We start from the raw sequence: 16,664 nt of genomic DNA, 5'->3' as shown, positions 1-16,664 counted from the left end.
AAGGAGCAAGTTCACCTTATCTTCGATAGCCTTAGCTCGGGCTCTTGTCATTGGTCCAAGTGGTGTCGTGGGAGACGTAGGTAGGTCCATGGGGATGACCTTGGGATGCTCCGCATTATCCCCCCTCCCTTGGGAAAGATCCGACCTCGGATCGAATTCTTCATCACCATGGTAGGGCGAAAGATCCTTGATGTTGAAGATGTCACTCATGTTGTACTTGTCGCGTGGTAGGTCGATCTTGTATGCGTTGGTGTTGTAGCGTGCAAGCACCTTGAAGGGTCCATCCGCTCGGGGTAGTAGCTTGGACTTGCGTTCCTTGGGGAAGCGATCCTTGCGAAGGTGTAGCCACACAAGATCTCCAACATTGAACATCATGGGTTGCTTGTTGACGTTGAGCTTGGTCGCGAGTCGTTGTACTTGGCGCTCGATGGTGTTCCTTGTATCTTCATTCATCTTCTTGAGGAAGTTGACTCGGGCGCTCGCGTCCATGTTTGTGCGCTCTTGTAGCGGTAGAGGTAAAATGTCCAAAGGTGACAATGGGTTGAAGCCATAGACGACCTCGAAAGGGGACTTGCCGGTAGTCGAATGTCTTGCACGATTGTAGGCGTACTCGGCGATAGGTAGGCACTCCTCCCACTCCTTGATGTTCTTCTTTATCAACATGCGTAGTAGAGAGGAGAGCGTGCGGTTCGTCACCTCCGTTTGGCCGTCGGTTTGTGGATGGTATGCCGAAGAGAACAAAAGCTTGATTCCGAGCTTGGCGCACAAGGTCTTCCAAAAGTAACTCAAGAACTTGACGTCGCGATCCGAGACAATCATCTTTGGCACTCCATGAAGGCGCAATATTTCCCTAGAAAACAAATTTGCAACATGTGAAGCATCATCTATCTTGTTGCAAGGAATGAAATGAGCCATTTTGGAGAATCGGTCCACAACAACAAAAACGGAATCCTTGCAATTTCGGGTTCTAGGCAAACCGAGCACAAAGTCCATGCTAATATCTTCCCATGGTTGATATGGAATTGGAAGTGGCATATAGAGACCATGAGATCGGGCTTTAGACTTAGCTTTGCGACATGTAGAGCATCGGTTGGTGAAGCGATTGACGTCGCGAAACATCTTGGGCCAAAAGTAGTTCTTGGAGAGCGTAGCAAATGTCTTCTCGCGTCCAAAGTGTCCCATGAGTCCGCCTCCATGAGATTCCTGCAAAAGCAACAAGCGAAGAGAGGACTCGGGAATGCAAAGTTTGTGAGCTCTCATAAGATATCCATCTTTGATGTAGTATCGATCCCAAGAAGTATGCGTCAAACACTTGGCATAAGGAATAGCAAATGTAGGATCATGCTCATACAAGTCTTTTATATGCTCAAAGCCAATGACATTGAACTCAAGTTGAGTAACAAGTATGCATATACGGGAAAGTGCATCCGCCACAACATTTTCCTTACCTTTAATATACTTGATGACATATGGAAAAGACTCAATAAACTCACTCCATTTAGCATGACGCTTGTTCAACTTAGTTTGACCCTTAAGGTATTTAAGCGTTTCATGGTCGGTATGGATGATGAACTCATGAGGGCGTAGGTAATGTTCCCATTCATGCAAAACTTGCACTAAAGCATATATATCTTTGTCATAGATGGGATAATTTAGTTGTGCTCCAGAGAGTTTCTCACTAAAATAAGCAATTGGGCGCTTCTCTTGTGTTAACACACCTCCTATGCCATTACCACTAGCATCGCAATGAATTTCGAAAGGTTTGTCAAAGTTGGGTAATGCAAGCACAAGAGCATGAGTAAGCAAATTCTTAAGCTCATTGAAAGCGATATCTTGGGATGTTCCCCAAACAAACGGTGCATTTTTCTTACTCAAAGCATGCAAAGGTGAGGCAATGGTGCTAAAATCCTTCGCAAATCTACGGTAGAAACCGGCTAAACCAAGAAAACTAGGCACTTGTTGCAAATTGGTTGGTTGGGGCCAAGTTTTAATAGCATTGATCTTAGATTCATCAACATGAACACCCTTAGAAGATACTACGAAACCCAAGAAAACAAGCTTATCAACACCAAATAAGCATTTTTCCATATTAGCATAAAGTTGCTCTTTTCGAAGAGTTTGTAGCACGATGCGAAGGTGGGTGACATGTTCTTTGAGAGATTTGCTAAACACAAGGATATCATCAAAGTAGACAACAACGAATTTCACCAATGTAAGGGCGAAACACATAATGCATAAGACGCATGAAAGTACCGGGTGCTTCCGATAAACCCATAGGCATGACTAACCACTCATATAGACCAAACTTTGTTTTGAAAGCGGTTTTCCATTCATCACCCTCTTGTATGCGGATTTGATAGTAACCACTTTTAAGATCAATTTTGGAAAAGATAGTGGCACTTCAAAGTTCATCAAGCATATCATCAAGCCGTGGAATGGGGTACCTATAACGAACAGTGATAGCATTGATAGGTCTACAATCGGAACACATGCGAAAGCTACCGTCTCGTTTTGGCACAAGAATGACCGGTACGGCACAAGGACTCAAACTTTCACGCACATGACCATGGTCTATGAGATGCTTTACTTGCCTTTGTATTTCTTTGGTTTCTTCGGGGTTGACGCGGTAGGGAGCTTTCTTTGGAAGCGGCGCTCCGGGGATGAGATCGATTCGGTGCTCAATGCCTCGTAGTAGAGGTAGACCCGGAGGTAGCTCATCGGGGAAAACATCTTGGAATTCCTGCAATAAAGAAGATAACACCAAAGGTAGATCGTGAGAGTTGTTAGTTTTTGGTGCCTCGTCCTTGCACAATAGGACATAGTGTAGGACACTTGATGGGTTCTCACACACTTCTCTCATCTCACGTTTGGTGGCAAATAGGACTAAGTTTTTCTTGTCGCTCATCGTGGAGGCACTCAATTTGGGCTTGTGGCGCTCGCTCTCTTTTTGGTGGTTCGCTTGCTCACTATTCTCTCCACGATGGGTGTTTTGCTTGTCGTCAAGCACTTGGCTTGGAGACATAGGACGTAGCACAAACTCTTTCCCTTTCATCTTGAAGCTATAGTGATTTGTACGCCCATTGTGAATGACACCTCGGTCAAATTGCCATGGCCGTCCAAGAAGGAGGTGGCAAACAGTCATCGGAAGGACATCACACTCCAAAGTGTCTTCATAGGCGCCGATCTTGAAAGAGACTTGTACTCTATGCTCGACTTGTATGGTGCCGGTGTCGCTTAGCCATTCAACCTTGTAGGGGTGCGGGTGCTTCATCTTGACCAATTGGAATTTGGAGCTAGTTCTTCACTTGCCAAGTTATGGCAACTCCCTCCATCGATGATGACCTTGACGGACCGTCCATTGATGCCGCCCTTGTGTGGAAGATATGGCATCTTTGATCTTCGTCTTGTTGATGTTGAAGAGTCAAGACCTTGGAGACAACAAGAGCGGGACTTGAGTCTTCGTCACAAAATATGTGATCATCTTTTTCTTCATTGTTCACTTGTCGGTGCATGGCCACTTGCTCAAGGGCTTCCATTTCTCCTTCACTCATTGAGTCATATGTTCCGTCGTCGTTGAGGATCATGGTGCACTTGTTTGTGCACTTGAAGGACTTGTGGCCTCGGCCTCCGCATGTGAAACATTTGATGGAACTTGTCTTGATGGTCTCATCGGCTGGAGTAGATGATGATGAAGCTTTCTTGAAGTTGCTTGTAGTAGGAGGACGACTTGAGCTTGTCGAAGATTTCTTGTAACTTGACTTGTCGCCGTTGCTTCTAGATGGCTTGGTTGAGGTAGGAGGAGTCGTCGAAGCTTGATTGTTGGAGAGGCCATAGGACTTGGATGAGAACTTGGCATACTTGAAGTCGTCTTGTACTTGCCGTTCCGCTTTGGTAGCTTGATGCACTAGCTCGATGAGGTTCGAGTATGGTTGGAAGTCGGCAATCTTCTTGATAGGGTGATTGAGTCCATTCAAGAAACGTGCCATAGTTTGCTCATCATCTTCTTTGACATTGGCTCGTATCATGGCAATCTCCATTTCCTTGTAGTACTCTTCAACGCTCTTGGTTCCTTGCTTGAGTTATTGGAGTTTCTTGAAGAGGTCACGGTTGTAGTAGTTTGGCACGAATCGTGCTCGCATGACATCCTTCATTTGTGCCCAATTGGTGATGGGTGGTTCACCTCTTGCCGCTCGGCGCTCAATGACTTGTTCCCACCAAATGAGGACGTAGTCTTGGAATTCGAGGGATGCCATTGCAATCTTCTTCTCTTCTTCGTAGTTGTGCAAGCGGAAGATTTTGTCAACCTTCAATGCCCATGATATGTACTCTTCGGGGTCATTGCTTCCGGTAAACTTGGGCATGGTGAACTTTAGCTTGCCATATCGTTGCTCTTCATTGTGTTGGGGTCGGGGATGATGACGCCCATGTCGGTGAGGATTGGCAATCTTATGTTGCTCTTGGCGAGGAGGGTTGTCTTCCTCATGTTGCTCTTGGCGAGGAGGATTGTCGACCTCATGTTGCTCTTGGCGAGGAGGGGGTCCATTGTCTTCTTGCTCTCGATGGACTTGACGTTCTTATCTCGCTTGAGGAGGAGCTTGTCTATCTTGACGAGGAGCTTGTCGATGCACACGTGCTTGGTAAATTCTTTCTTGAGCTTCGTTGCGAAGTGCTTCTTGATGTAGTCGAGCTTATCGGCCTCGATTGGCTACGGCACGACTTGAATCTTGAAGGGCACGTTGCGCCTCAAGTGCTTGATCTTCACGTAGTTGTTGCTCTTGACGTTGCACCTCGGCGTCTTGTGCATCTTGATGTTGTCGCTCTCGCTCCTCTTGTTCTTATTGTCGTTGGCGTTGCCATTCTTGTGCTTGTGCGAAAGCAGCTTGGTTTTGACTATGTCGATGCTCTTGAGAGTCGGTGTCGTGTAGAGGATTGCGGTTAGCTTGACGGTCTTGACGCACGGCACGACGAAGAGTATTCGATGTCGGTGTACTTGAACCGGAGAGGGTGTCGTCGGAGTGACGACTAGAGCGGCTCCGTCTTGAAGAGGACAAAGTTGTAGAAGAGCGGACCATCATGGTTCGGATATCTTCTTTGAGGGAACTCATGGATGTGTCAAAGTAGTCTCTTGTACGTTGCTTGGATTGTCGTAGGTCGGTGGCGAGATTGTCGATGCGATCGCCCAAAGCAAGTTGTTCTTGATGCAAAGCTCGGTGTGCACCAAATAGTTGAGTCTTGGTGACGTAGGATGACATGTCGTCGTCTTGCTCCAAGAAGAGTGGGTTGGTAGAAGTACTTGGCCTATCCATCATTCCAAACAAAGATATGTGAGTGGGAGAAAAAGAAGAACCAATACCAAATGTACCTTGACCGATGTTGAAAATGGATCAAAGATCACTCCAATGTATATCAAGGAAATAGCACAATTGGTACCAATTCTTGTCGGTTCTCACACCTACACAAGTAAAAGCTTATGGTGGAGCTTGGTTAGGATGGTGGCACAAAATTTGATGCAATTGTAAGTGAGACTCAATAATGTTGGAAAAGATTCACAAATTTGCAAATGCAACAAGTAGACCAATAGCAAGATATGGTACATGGAAACACACACGCAAATAGATAATGTCGGGTTGTGCAACCAAGGGTGAGCCAAAATGTGGAATCCACCAAGATGCTCTTGTTGCACAACACTAGAGAGACGCTAGCATGATTGCACAATAGGCGGATACGAACTTGTGCACAATCTACTAAGCAAAAATGCAACGACTTCTATCCCAAGTATGCTATATGTATGATGTTCCTATGCTTTGATCCAAGATGATCGAGTATGACAATCTTAATGTTGTATGATGCTATGGTTCTTGCTTATAAGCTCTTTGCTTATCTTTCCCTTTTTTCTTAAAAGCTTGTTTGGCTCTTTGTTGTTGAGCACTTTTCTCATGCAATGCTTCACGAACCAAGATAGCAATTGTGTATGCGATGACAACTTTGTGACACAAGAGATGATACCAAGATATGCACCACTATGATATGGTATGTGTGTTATGGGAAGTATGATCACTAATGTGCACAAGTCATGTTGCCGGCAATACTCAAAGGCTAGTCTCGATGGGTAAGTGACGCAAAAGTAAGGCTATGGGGTTATCAATGCAAATGCAAGAAAGTATGAGGATATCACGATACCAAGATGATACCAAGGTGAGATTGATACCACAATGGTGTAGTCGTTCGTAGTAGTCCTTGGCGAAGATGAGCGGTAGTGATGTCGATGTCGAACCGTACCTAGATAGCCGAAACACAAAAGGATACGGCGAGCCACAACTCAAAATCTCCAAGACCAAAACGTGTCCAAATTGTCGAAGGTGGATAGCGGACAAGCTATGGGTGTGGTATACGGAAGTGGTGGTGGTGTAGGAATGTGTACGCGGAAGTGGATGTGGTGGTTGGAAAAAATTTCGGTGAAAATTCAGTTTCGTCAAGGTTTTACGGACGTCCGGGGAGTTGCGGTCGTCCGGTGGTCGGACGTTCGGTGCCTGGGCGATTTCGGGCACGGGATGAACTGCTAGGGTTCATGGTGGGAGTGGCGAAATTGGTCAAATCCGGGCGATTTTGTGGATGGAAAGGGTGGAAATGATGGGGAAAACTAGATCCACTCAAGGCAAAGCAAATCCATGGATCAAATCCAACAAAACTTCATCACACTAACAAATCACAAAAAAATTTGGGGCTATTTTTGGTGGGGATTTTTCGAAATTGGGGAAGAACACAACAAAATCAAGCTAGAAAGCACAACGGGGAGGCTCCGAAATCGTGATCAACGTGGCTCATGATACCAAGATGATGTAGGGTGGAACCCTAGATGGCCGATCTTTCACGAAAGGAGCGGATCCCTACGAAGAACGTGATGAACACGAGGGGAAACACGAGAGAAATCACTCAACCAACAAGAATAGATCACACATGCGCTAGATCGATGAACACAAAGGTAAGATACAAGATCCAAAGTCAACAACGGATGATACAAACGGTAACCGGTTCTTCTCCGTAAGGAGGTCTTGATGGGGGCCACCCAAGAGGGGGTCTTGAATCCAAGGTGATCTTCTCCATAGAGGGGCCGTGGTCTCTCTCGTGGAGTAGATCCATAATGGATGAGCAATGCTCTATCTCACATATGAGCTAAACCAATGCTGACCCTAACTAGGAGGAAGGACAGGTCTATTTATAGTCTAGGTGCAAAAGGGGGGCGAAGTGAAGGGGTACATGGGCCTCAGCCCGTAACTGGACACAGCCAGGGCCCGGACGTCCGGGAGATGCCGGTCGTCCGGAGGCTCGCGGGGATCCGGACGTCCGCAGTTCTTCGGGTGTCCGCAATTTAGCTTCTGTTGCCACGGTGCCAGACGTCCGTGGGCGTCCGGTCATCCGGTCGCCGGTCGTCCGATCTTCCTCGGATTTTCGTAGATTTGGTTCTGTTGGCGTAGTGTCGGTCGTTCGGAAGGGCTCGGACATCCGGAGCCTGGGATTCGTCGGACGTCCGGTCTGGGTCGGTCGTCCGGCTGCTGTAGCGTTGGCAGGCCTGGTTTCCTTGGGCTGTAGCGACCTCCAGGGGTCGGACGTCCGGGCAGGGCCGGTCGTCCGGAGCCTGTAGCTTCCGTGGCGGCTCTTCCTCTTGATCTTCGCGCTTGGTGTCCTCGCCGTCTTGTCCGTTGGATGTAGGAGGTCCATGGTTCTCCTCCAAGTACCTGATCACACATAGTGTTTCCGTTTGAGGTAGTAGCCATGTCTCATGTGTCGAAAGTGGTAGTTTGGAAAGGAGCAAGTTCACCTTATCTTCGATAGCCTTAGCTCGGGCTCTTGGCATTGGTCCAAGTGGTGTCATGGGAGACGTAGGTAGGTCCATGGGGATGACCTTGGGATGCTCCGCATCACAGGGCGTGGCTCCACCAACGGCCTGGTACGGCCCATCTTCAGCAGCAACCACTCAAGACCCTCGCGAGGGGCCAAGCCTCGCGAGGCGGACGACTCCAAGAACTCCTCAGGGGCGGCCTTGCTAGGCAGGCTCCCGAGGAGCGGAGATATCTATGCAAGGGGTGCCTCGCGAGGTTCTCGTGACGTGAGCTGTGATGACCAAGGCCAGGCGGGCGCCAGCAGGCGCAGAGTGCCAGTTCCCTCTTTGGTGCTAAAGGGGCAAGCGCAGACGAGGAGTTCCGAGGCGTCAGGCAAAGGTTTCCATATCGGTGCAACAAGACCAAGACCAGCATGACGGCAGGATGGAGGTCATCGCGGAGCCCACATCAGCGTCACCACCAGAGCCTTTGGCAGGCGAAGACCACCTTTTATCAGGATAACTTGTACTAGTTGTCTCCCTTCAAAATTGGTCGTTGTGGGATCCCTTCCCGCCTAACATCTGGGAAGAGAACCAGGGCCTCTATAAATAGGACTAGCCACCACCCTAGCAGGGGAGGGATCATTCGGACCATCCTTGCACACACAAGCTCACCGAGCTCAAGAACACCTCTCCTCAGATGGCTGTTCATCCCTTGTACTGTTCATCCTCAGCCTACTAGGCAATCCACCACACCACACTGGAGTAGGGTATTACACCACAACGGTGGCCGAACCAGTATAAACTCTGGTGTCTCTTTTTCTTAGGGTTCGACGAGCTAGGCCTTGAGATCGTTGCGAGAGCGAGCTAGGGAGAGAGAGATCTTCGTGCGCACCCCAGAGTTCGAACCTTAAGGGTTTGCCGGAACCCGTAATCCGACATTTGGCGCGCTAGGTAGGGGTGCGCTGAAGCCTTTCCTCCATCGATCGAAGCTCCACTGCTCCGCCGCATCCATGGCTGACGCTCGCCGAGCCCGTGCTAAGCGCCGGGCTGCCCTCGCCGCCCGCGTCGCTCAGATGGCGCCCGTTGGCGGACCTCCCCACCGTTCTCCCTCGCGTGCTGTCAACGCTGCCACTGGCCCGGCAGGGAACGAGCAGCAAGCTTCGTCGCTGCACCCCTCCGTGCGGCGGGACGGACGCACCGCCACCCCGTCGCTGACTCCGACCGGCTCGTCGTCCCACGCTCATCGTGCGCCCACGGACGCGCAGGTCGCGCTGCTCATGGCACGCGAGCTCCTGCGTTACCGCCCGGTCGATGACCTCTACGACGACTGGCTGGACCGCATCGCCGAGCTCGTTAGCGCCGCTGGGGGCTCTCCTGCACCGTCCCTCTCGGTACCTCGCCCACCTCTAGCTGCAGGTGACGTAGCTCCCGGAGCGCCCCCGCTGCCTCCGCATCAAGACGGCACCCTCACACCAAGACGCGCAGTCCCACAGCGTGACCCACCATGCCGGGTGCCCACGCACGAAAAAGGAAGCTGCCAAGAAGTCCCGAGGCCGCAAGAAAACGCTCCTGCGCTCCCAACACCATTGCGTCAAGACTGCGCGCCGCCTGGGGTGGTGGCGGGTGGATATCAAGATCAAGCTCCGCCTCCGCGATGGGCTTCGGTGACCACAGCAAGCTGCCGCGCCTTCACTCCTGAGCTGTGCAGCATCGTCTAGCCCGGCAAGTTCAAGCCAGACCTTCCTCCGCGCTACGACAGCACCCCCGACCCTACTGAGTTCCTGCAGCTCTACGAGTTGAGCATCGAGGCGGCCAACGGTGACGAAAAGGTTATGGTGAACTGGTTTCCTATGGCCCTCAAGGATGGCGCGCGCTCATGGATCCTAAACCTGCCCGCGGGATCGATCTCCTCCTGGGGCGAGATGTGTGAGCGTTTCTTCGCCAACTTCCAGGGCACTTGCGACTGCCCGCCGGCCGCAGGCGACCTGCGGCGCATCAAGCAGCAACCAGGGGAAACTCTGCAGAAGTACATCCAGCGCTTCAACAACGTTCGCCTCAAGATCCCCAAGGTGACGGAAGAGGCCATCATCTCCGCGTTCTCCGATGGCATCCGCGACGTCAAGATGAAGGAGGAGCTCACCATCCATGAGGAACTATGCACGACCCTGGAGATGTTCAATATGGCAACCAAGTGCGCAAGAGCTGAGGAGGGGCGCCTTTCCCTCCTCGAGCTCCTAGCTGCCGACCAGGAGGACAAGAAGGCAAAGATTAAGGACCTGAAGCGCAAGGGGGCTGCCGTGCTCGCGGCGGAGCCAGAGACGAAGCGCGGCCGCGACCACCCTGAATCATCCAAGGCCAACAGCCCATTCTGCGCCTTCCACAACGTACACAACCACAACACTAGCGACTGTTAGGAGCTCAGGGCCATCTGAGATGGGCGCTTTGGTCAGCGCACTGAGCACAACGACCGAGGCTACGGCCGAGGAGGAGGACAAAGTGGAGGACGCTGGGACGACCGCGGCCCCTACCAGGAGTGGCGCGACCGACCTCGTGAGGACCGCTGGCAGGACCAGCCTCGCAAGGGCACCTGGAGAGACCAGCCTCATGAGGACCGCCCTCAGGGCAACGCTGGCCTCCCTCCGCTGCCGCCACCACCAAGAAGGAACGATGACCATCATCAAGACGAGGGGGCCGGGGGCTTCCAAGAGCCACGCACCATCGCCTGTATCTTGGGTGGTGCTCAGGCCCCAGCCTCTCAGCGTATCTTCAAGCAGTTTGCTCGTGAGGTGAACACAGCCCTTCCCTGGCTCAAGGCCACGCGCCCGCTCAGGTGGTCCAAGTGCACCATCACCTTCAGCTTGTGAGACCAGCTCAAGTGCGCGGCAACCGCCGGCGCCCTCCCGATGCTCTGCTCACCCGTCACCAGCAACGTTCAAGTCACCAAGACCCTCATCGACGGCGGCGCAAGGCTCAATGTCCTATTCGTCGATACATTCGACAGCCTCCAAGTTCCATACGATCAGCTACAGCATACCAAGCCCTTCTCAGGAGTGACCGACGGCTCCACCACCCCGATAGGGTAGGTCCGCCTCCATGTCACCTTCGGCCAGCGTGACAACTACCGCAGCGAGCTCATCGACTTCGACGTCGCCCACATCCGCCTGCCGTACAATGCCATCCTTGGGTATCCAGCCTTGGCCAAGTTTATGGCAGTGACCCACCACGGCTACAACGTCCTCAAGATGCCAGGGAGCGGCAGCATCATTACGGTCCCGTGTGAAGAAAGATATGTGGTCTGCTCCCTCGAGCGCGCTTACCAAGCTGCAGCGGCAGAAGATCCCGACAAGGAAGGCACCCTGTAGCCTCCTGAGGCCATCCCCAAGAAGAAGAAGCAGCTACTCCACCCAGGGCCTCAGGAGAGCGGTGTTTCCAGTGGCACCACCTCAGGATCTGCGCCCGCAGCCGGGGTGCCTCCCTCCCTCACATAGGAAGGCGCACCCGGCGCCCTCCTTAGGCTGGGCTCGGGGGATCTCTTCTGGAGGGCCTCAGACCTAGCCAACGTCATGAGGGAGGCGCTCGGGCACCATGTGGGGCGTGCTTTGCCGCATGTTTCCCTCAAGAGGGCACAAGGCATGGAGCGCCTGGTGCTCAGGAGTTCCTCACCAAGGCGGTCCAGGAACTTCAAGAGGCCAGGACCATACGTGGCGACCGCCGCCCACCACCCAGCGCAGCCCCCCATCCTGGCGAGGACGGTGGGTTGCGCGTCTGCGTCGACATTCCAGGGCTCAACAGGGCCGCATCACAGGGACGCTTCTGGCCTTCGCGCGTAGGACGGTGCGAGGGCCCACCTCACAGCTATGTTCGTATGCCATTAGGCTTGCCAAACGCAGCTGTGACCTTCCAGTGCCACTTGCGGAGCATCCTAGCGGCTCAGGAGGCCAGGCATCACGTTTTCCTGGCGGAGATCACGACAGTTCTTCAGGAGCCACCTGGGCCTACGGAGCCTCCTGAGGCTCAGGACCCTGGCGGCTCGTGAGGAGCAACTTTTCGGCACGCATCTTCGGCTACTCCAACATCGCACCAGCTACGGTATTAGGTGACTCTTTCCAGTTCATTCAGTTGGGGGCGCCCCTCAGGCAGCATTATCCCCAAGTCGCACGGGCCTGTCCCTGCAACAGGTATCCTTTTGCATCTTTAACTTACTCTGTTGGGGGTGCTCCTCGGGCTGCATCATCCCCAAGTCGCTTGGGTCCGTCCCAGTGGCATGCATCGTTCTTGCATCTATCTGAGCTAACCTACCCCATTGCTTGAGTCATTTCATGATTATCACCTGCTTATCTGTTTCCCTTCGCGGCCACACGCGTTGCTGACCGGCCTCCCGCTCATCGTGCAACGGGGGCTACACATGCAGGCATGGCGCTTGTGCTCGGGCCCGTCCCAGCAACGCTGACAAACCTGGGCGGTCGAGCTCTGGCTCGCGGCACGCCCCGCGCACGTCACATCACCAGGCCCTTAGTGCCTTCATCTTCTTGCGGAACGACCAGCGGCAGACCAGCAAACACGGTTGCAACCTGTGTTCCTCCCTCGCGCTAACCTGCAGGAATCTCCGGAGGCGGGCGACAGACGGCGCCGCAGGCTCCTTCTTTTTTTACGCAATTCGCTTGCGCGATAAAGGGGGGCTCCTGAGCATCGCGTCTCAGGAGCTCCTACTGACTCTCCAGCCCTCACCCCTGGCCTTGACCACGGCATCGCGACCTGGCATACCAGCGGCGACTGAGCTCACTCGAGGGTCGGGACCCGATGACGCAGAGCACCTAGGAGAGCGTGAAAAAGGGAGGGAGGCCAGCGCGAGCCTAACCCAATCGTCTCGCAGCCATTGATGCACGAATCGGATGCTGCACATGGAAACCGACCCAGGGTCGCTAAGATAAGTTTCACACTCAAGCCAGCCAGCGCTGTGACACATGATTTCCATCCCTTGCAGCCTTGCTATGGCGACGCCACCTTCCTTTCCTGCCTTCAGGTAGTTGCTTGTGCGCTAAAGGGGACCTCCTGAGCATCACGCCTCGGGGGCTCTCACCAGAGCTCGGGCCACTCACCTCCTGGCCTTTACCACAGCATCGCGACCTGGCACACCAGCGATGGCTGCAGCCTGCCTGGGGACTGGGACCTGTCGGCGTAGAGCACTAAGCTACCGCGGGGTTGGAAAGGGGGGACCAAGCCGAAGCAAGACACACAATCATGAATGTTCGCAATAAGGATGATATTGGCACAAAAGACATTACAGACCCTTTACACACCCCCACGGGGTTCACCTCGATTCCTCGCAGGGAACAAAAGAAGAAGGTTTCTAGGAGCCGTATCTACAGGCGTCGCCGCCGACGCCATCATCAACAGTGGCCCACGGGAGCCCGACGCCAACCTCACCCAGATCAACGGCAGCGATGGGCGGATGCCGCTGCTGCGCTCCGGGCGCGGCGAGAGCTCGAGGGCACGTAGTTTTCATCGCTCGTCTTCGGAGTCTTGTAGGGCTCGGGAGAGTCGCTGGACTCCCAAGCACCGTCTCTGCTGCTGGAGGAGCTGCCGGCGGGACCAAGGGCGGGGCTAGCGCCCGCCGCTGTGCCGTCCCGGTGACCCCCTCCGGGGCAGCATTCCAGGCGATGGCTTTCCTCGTCGAAGACCTTGAAGAATAGCGTGGAGGCGCCATCGTACTCGAAGTGGATGGCAAGGGCGCCCTCCGCGCGGCAGGCGCGGGTGACCTCGCCCCATCCGCGGGTCATGAAGATCTTGCCCGGGGAAACGACCTCGACCTTTGCCCTCGTCGCCGGGGTGTCACACTCGGCGTGCTGCAGCCACAACTCGAGTGGCCCCCTCGGCGGCATCTCTTCAGCGAAGAATCCCGGGAATCGGATCCACGTGCGCAGAGGCATCACCGCCCACACCACGAGCTCTCGCGAGGAGCCCTCGGCGTGGGATCGCGGGGCGACGACGCGCACCTCCACCACACGGCTACCACGGCCGTGGCGCGAGCGGCGCCGGTTGCTGCCTCCTCCTCCGGAGCCTTCTGCCTGAGCGTGCAAGGGCAGCGGGTAGCTGGGGGGAGGCCGCTCGTACCAAGGCCTCGTCACCTCCGGCCTCATGACAACGTCGCGAGAGCGGGCTAGCCTCTTCTTCGGCGGGAGTGGCTCTAGCTCTTCGCGGGGGATTTTCCCCTTCTCAGCGGCAGAAAACCTCCGTATCGGCGCCATGGGTGTTGCAGCAAGATGGTGGAGCAAGGAGGAAGAAGAAGCAGGCGGAATGGAGGAAGAGATGAGCAACAGGGGCTCCACCCCTCTCCTCATTTATAGCTAGGAGGAGGCCAACCGCCGGCCTCCATGATCGCAGGTAATGATGGTTTTCTTCTGCATGTAGCAGGGTCTCATCAAGTCGAACGGTTGCCGAGGCAGTGTGGGGAAGCGGAGACGCACACGCCCCATCAGTCGCCACGCGGCAATCAAGGCCGCAGGCTATTGGGGCCCGCGGCGCTCCGCACTTGCCCCTTGGCTTCGCCTCGAAGCCAAGTCCGAGCGCGCCTTGGGCCTGGGGGCTACTGTCGGCGTCCTAGGAATGGGGGTAAGCAGACTTGCCTGCCTGCGGCCCAGGGCGGGGCTCCACAAACGGCCTGGTATGGCCCATCTTCAGCAGCAACCACTCAAGACCCTTGCGAGGGGCCAAGCCTTGCGAGGCGGACGGCGCCAAGACCAACTCAGGGGCGGTCTCGCTAGGCAGGCTCCCGAGGAGTAGAGATATCTATGCAAGGGGCGCCTCGCGAGGTTCGCGTGACGTGAGCCATGAAGACCAAGGCCAGGCGGGCGCCAGCGGGCGCAGAGTGCTAGTTCCCTCTTTGGTGCTAAAGGGGCAAGCACAGATGAGGAGTTCCAAGGCATCAGGCAAAGGTTTCCATATCGGTGCAACAAGACCAAGACCAGCAGGACGGCAGGACGGAGGTCATCGCGGAGCCCACAACAGCGTCACCACCAGATTCCTTTGGCAGGCGAAGACCACCTTTTGTTAGGACAACTTGTACTAGTTGTCTCCCTTCAAAATTGGCCGTTGTGGGATCCCTTCCCGCCTAACATTTGGGAAGAGGACCAGGGCCTCTATAAATAGGACTAGCCACCACCCTAGTGGGGGAGGGATCATTCGGACCATCCTTGCACACACAAGCTCATCGAGCTCAAGAACACCTCTCCTCAGGAGTCTGTTCATCCCTTGTACTGTTCATCCTCAGCCTACTAGGCAATCCACCACACCACACTGGAGTAGGGCATTACACCACAACGGTGGCCCAAACCAGTATAAACTCCTGTGTCCCTTGTTCCATGGGTTCGACGAGCTAGGCCTTGAGATCGTTGCGAGAGCGAGCTAGGGAGAGAGAGATCTTCGTGCGCACCCCAGAGTTCGAACCTTAAGGGTTTGCCGGAACCCGTAATTCGACAGCTAGTTCATCTCCAAGAGGAGGTCTTGAATCCAAGATGGATCTTCTCCTAGGTGGACGGCTTGAATCCACTTGGGGACCAGATCTTCTCCTAGATGGAGGGCTTGGCCTCCAATGGAGTAGGTATCAAGTGGATGAGCAAAGCTCTATCTCTCATATGAGGTAAACCAATGCTAACCCTAGAAAGAGGGAGGAGGAGGAGTATATGTAGTCTAGGGTCACGAAAGGGTACATGGGCTTCGACCCAACACACTGTGCACAGACAGGCGTCGGTCGTCCGGACGCTGTCGGACGTCCGGTGGCTCGTGAGGGTCCGGACGTTCGGAAGTGGTCGAACGTCCCACATTTCGGCTCGGATCAGGTGGCGTCGGATTTTCGGAGGCGGTCGGTCGTCCGGTCATCGGTTGTCCCGAGGTCTCGGATTTCCCATAATTTCCCTTCTCTTGGGTGACACCGGATGTGTGGAGGGGCTCTGTCGTCCGGTCACTGGGGTGTGTCGGACGTCCGGTCCGTGTTGGTCATCTGGCCGCTGTAGCGTTTGTTGGCTGGGACTTGGGCTGGCTGGTTGACACTCCAGGCGTCAGACGTCCGGTTTGGGCCGGTTGTCCGATGGCTGTAGGCTCCTGGCATCTCTTTCTCTTGGTCCTTGTACTTGGCGTCCTCGCTAGCTCGCCCGTTGGATGTAGTGGCTCCATGGCTTCCCTCTAAATACCTGATCACACATAGGGTTTCCGCTTGAGGTAGTAGCCATGTCTCACATGTAGAAAGTGGTAGTTCGGAAAGGAGCGAATTCACCTTAGTTTTGGTAGCCCTTGCTCGAGCTCTTATCATAGGTTCATGTGGTGTCGTAGGAGACAAAGGTAGGCCCATGGGTATGACGGTAGGATGCTCTGCATCAGAACCGATCACGAATACCTCACCCTCAACGTCAAGCACATCAAGCGGAGTAAGAGATTGAGGACCCTCCTCCACGCCAAGAGTGACATTACCATCGTCACCATGATGAAGAACAACGCTACGACAAGCTCAAGTTCACCATTGCAAAGTTCTCTGGAAGAAACAATCCCAAAGAATATCTCTCATGGGAATTGAAGGTCGCAAGATATTCCACCTTTATAATTATGAAGAAGAGAAGAAAATACCCATGGCATCCCTCGAGTTTCAAGACTATGTTCTCATTTGGTGGGAACAAGTGATTGAGCGACGAAGGGAAAAAGGCGAACTACCCATCACAACTTGGCAGCAAATGAAGTATGTCATGAGAGCTCGTTTCGTGCCCACTCACTACAGCCGGGCTCTTCAAGAAGTTGCAACTACTCAAGCAAGGCATGAAAACGGTGGAAGAATACTACAAAGAAATGGAGA

Source organism: Aegilops tauschii, chromosome 1, assembly GCF_002575655.3.
Source record: "Aegilops tauschii subsp. strangulata cultivar AL8/78 chromosome 1, Aet v6.0, whole genome shotgun sequence".
NCBI classification, from domain to species: Eukaryota; Viridiplantae; Streptophyta; class Magnoliopsida; order Poales; family Poaceae; genus Aegilops; species Aegilops tauschii.
The sequence above is the reverse complement of the archived record's forward strand: the minus strand, read 5'-3'. Positions refer to the sequence as shown.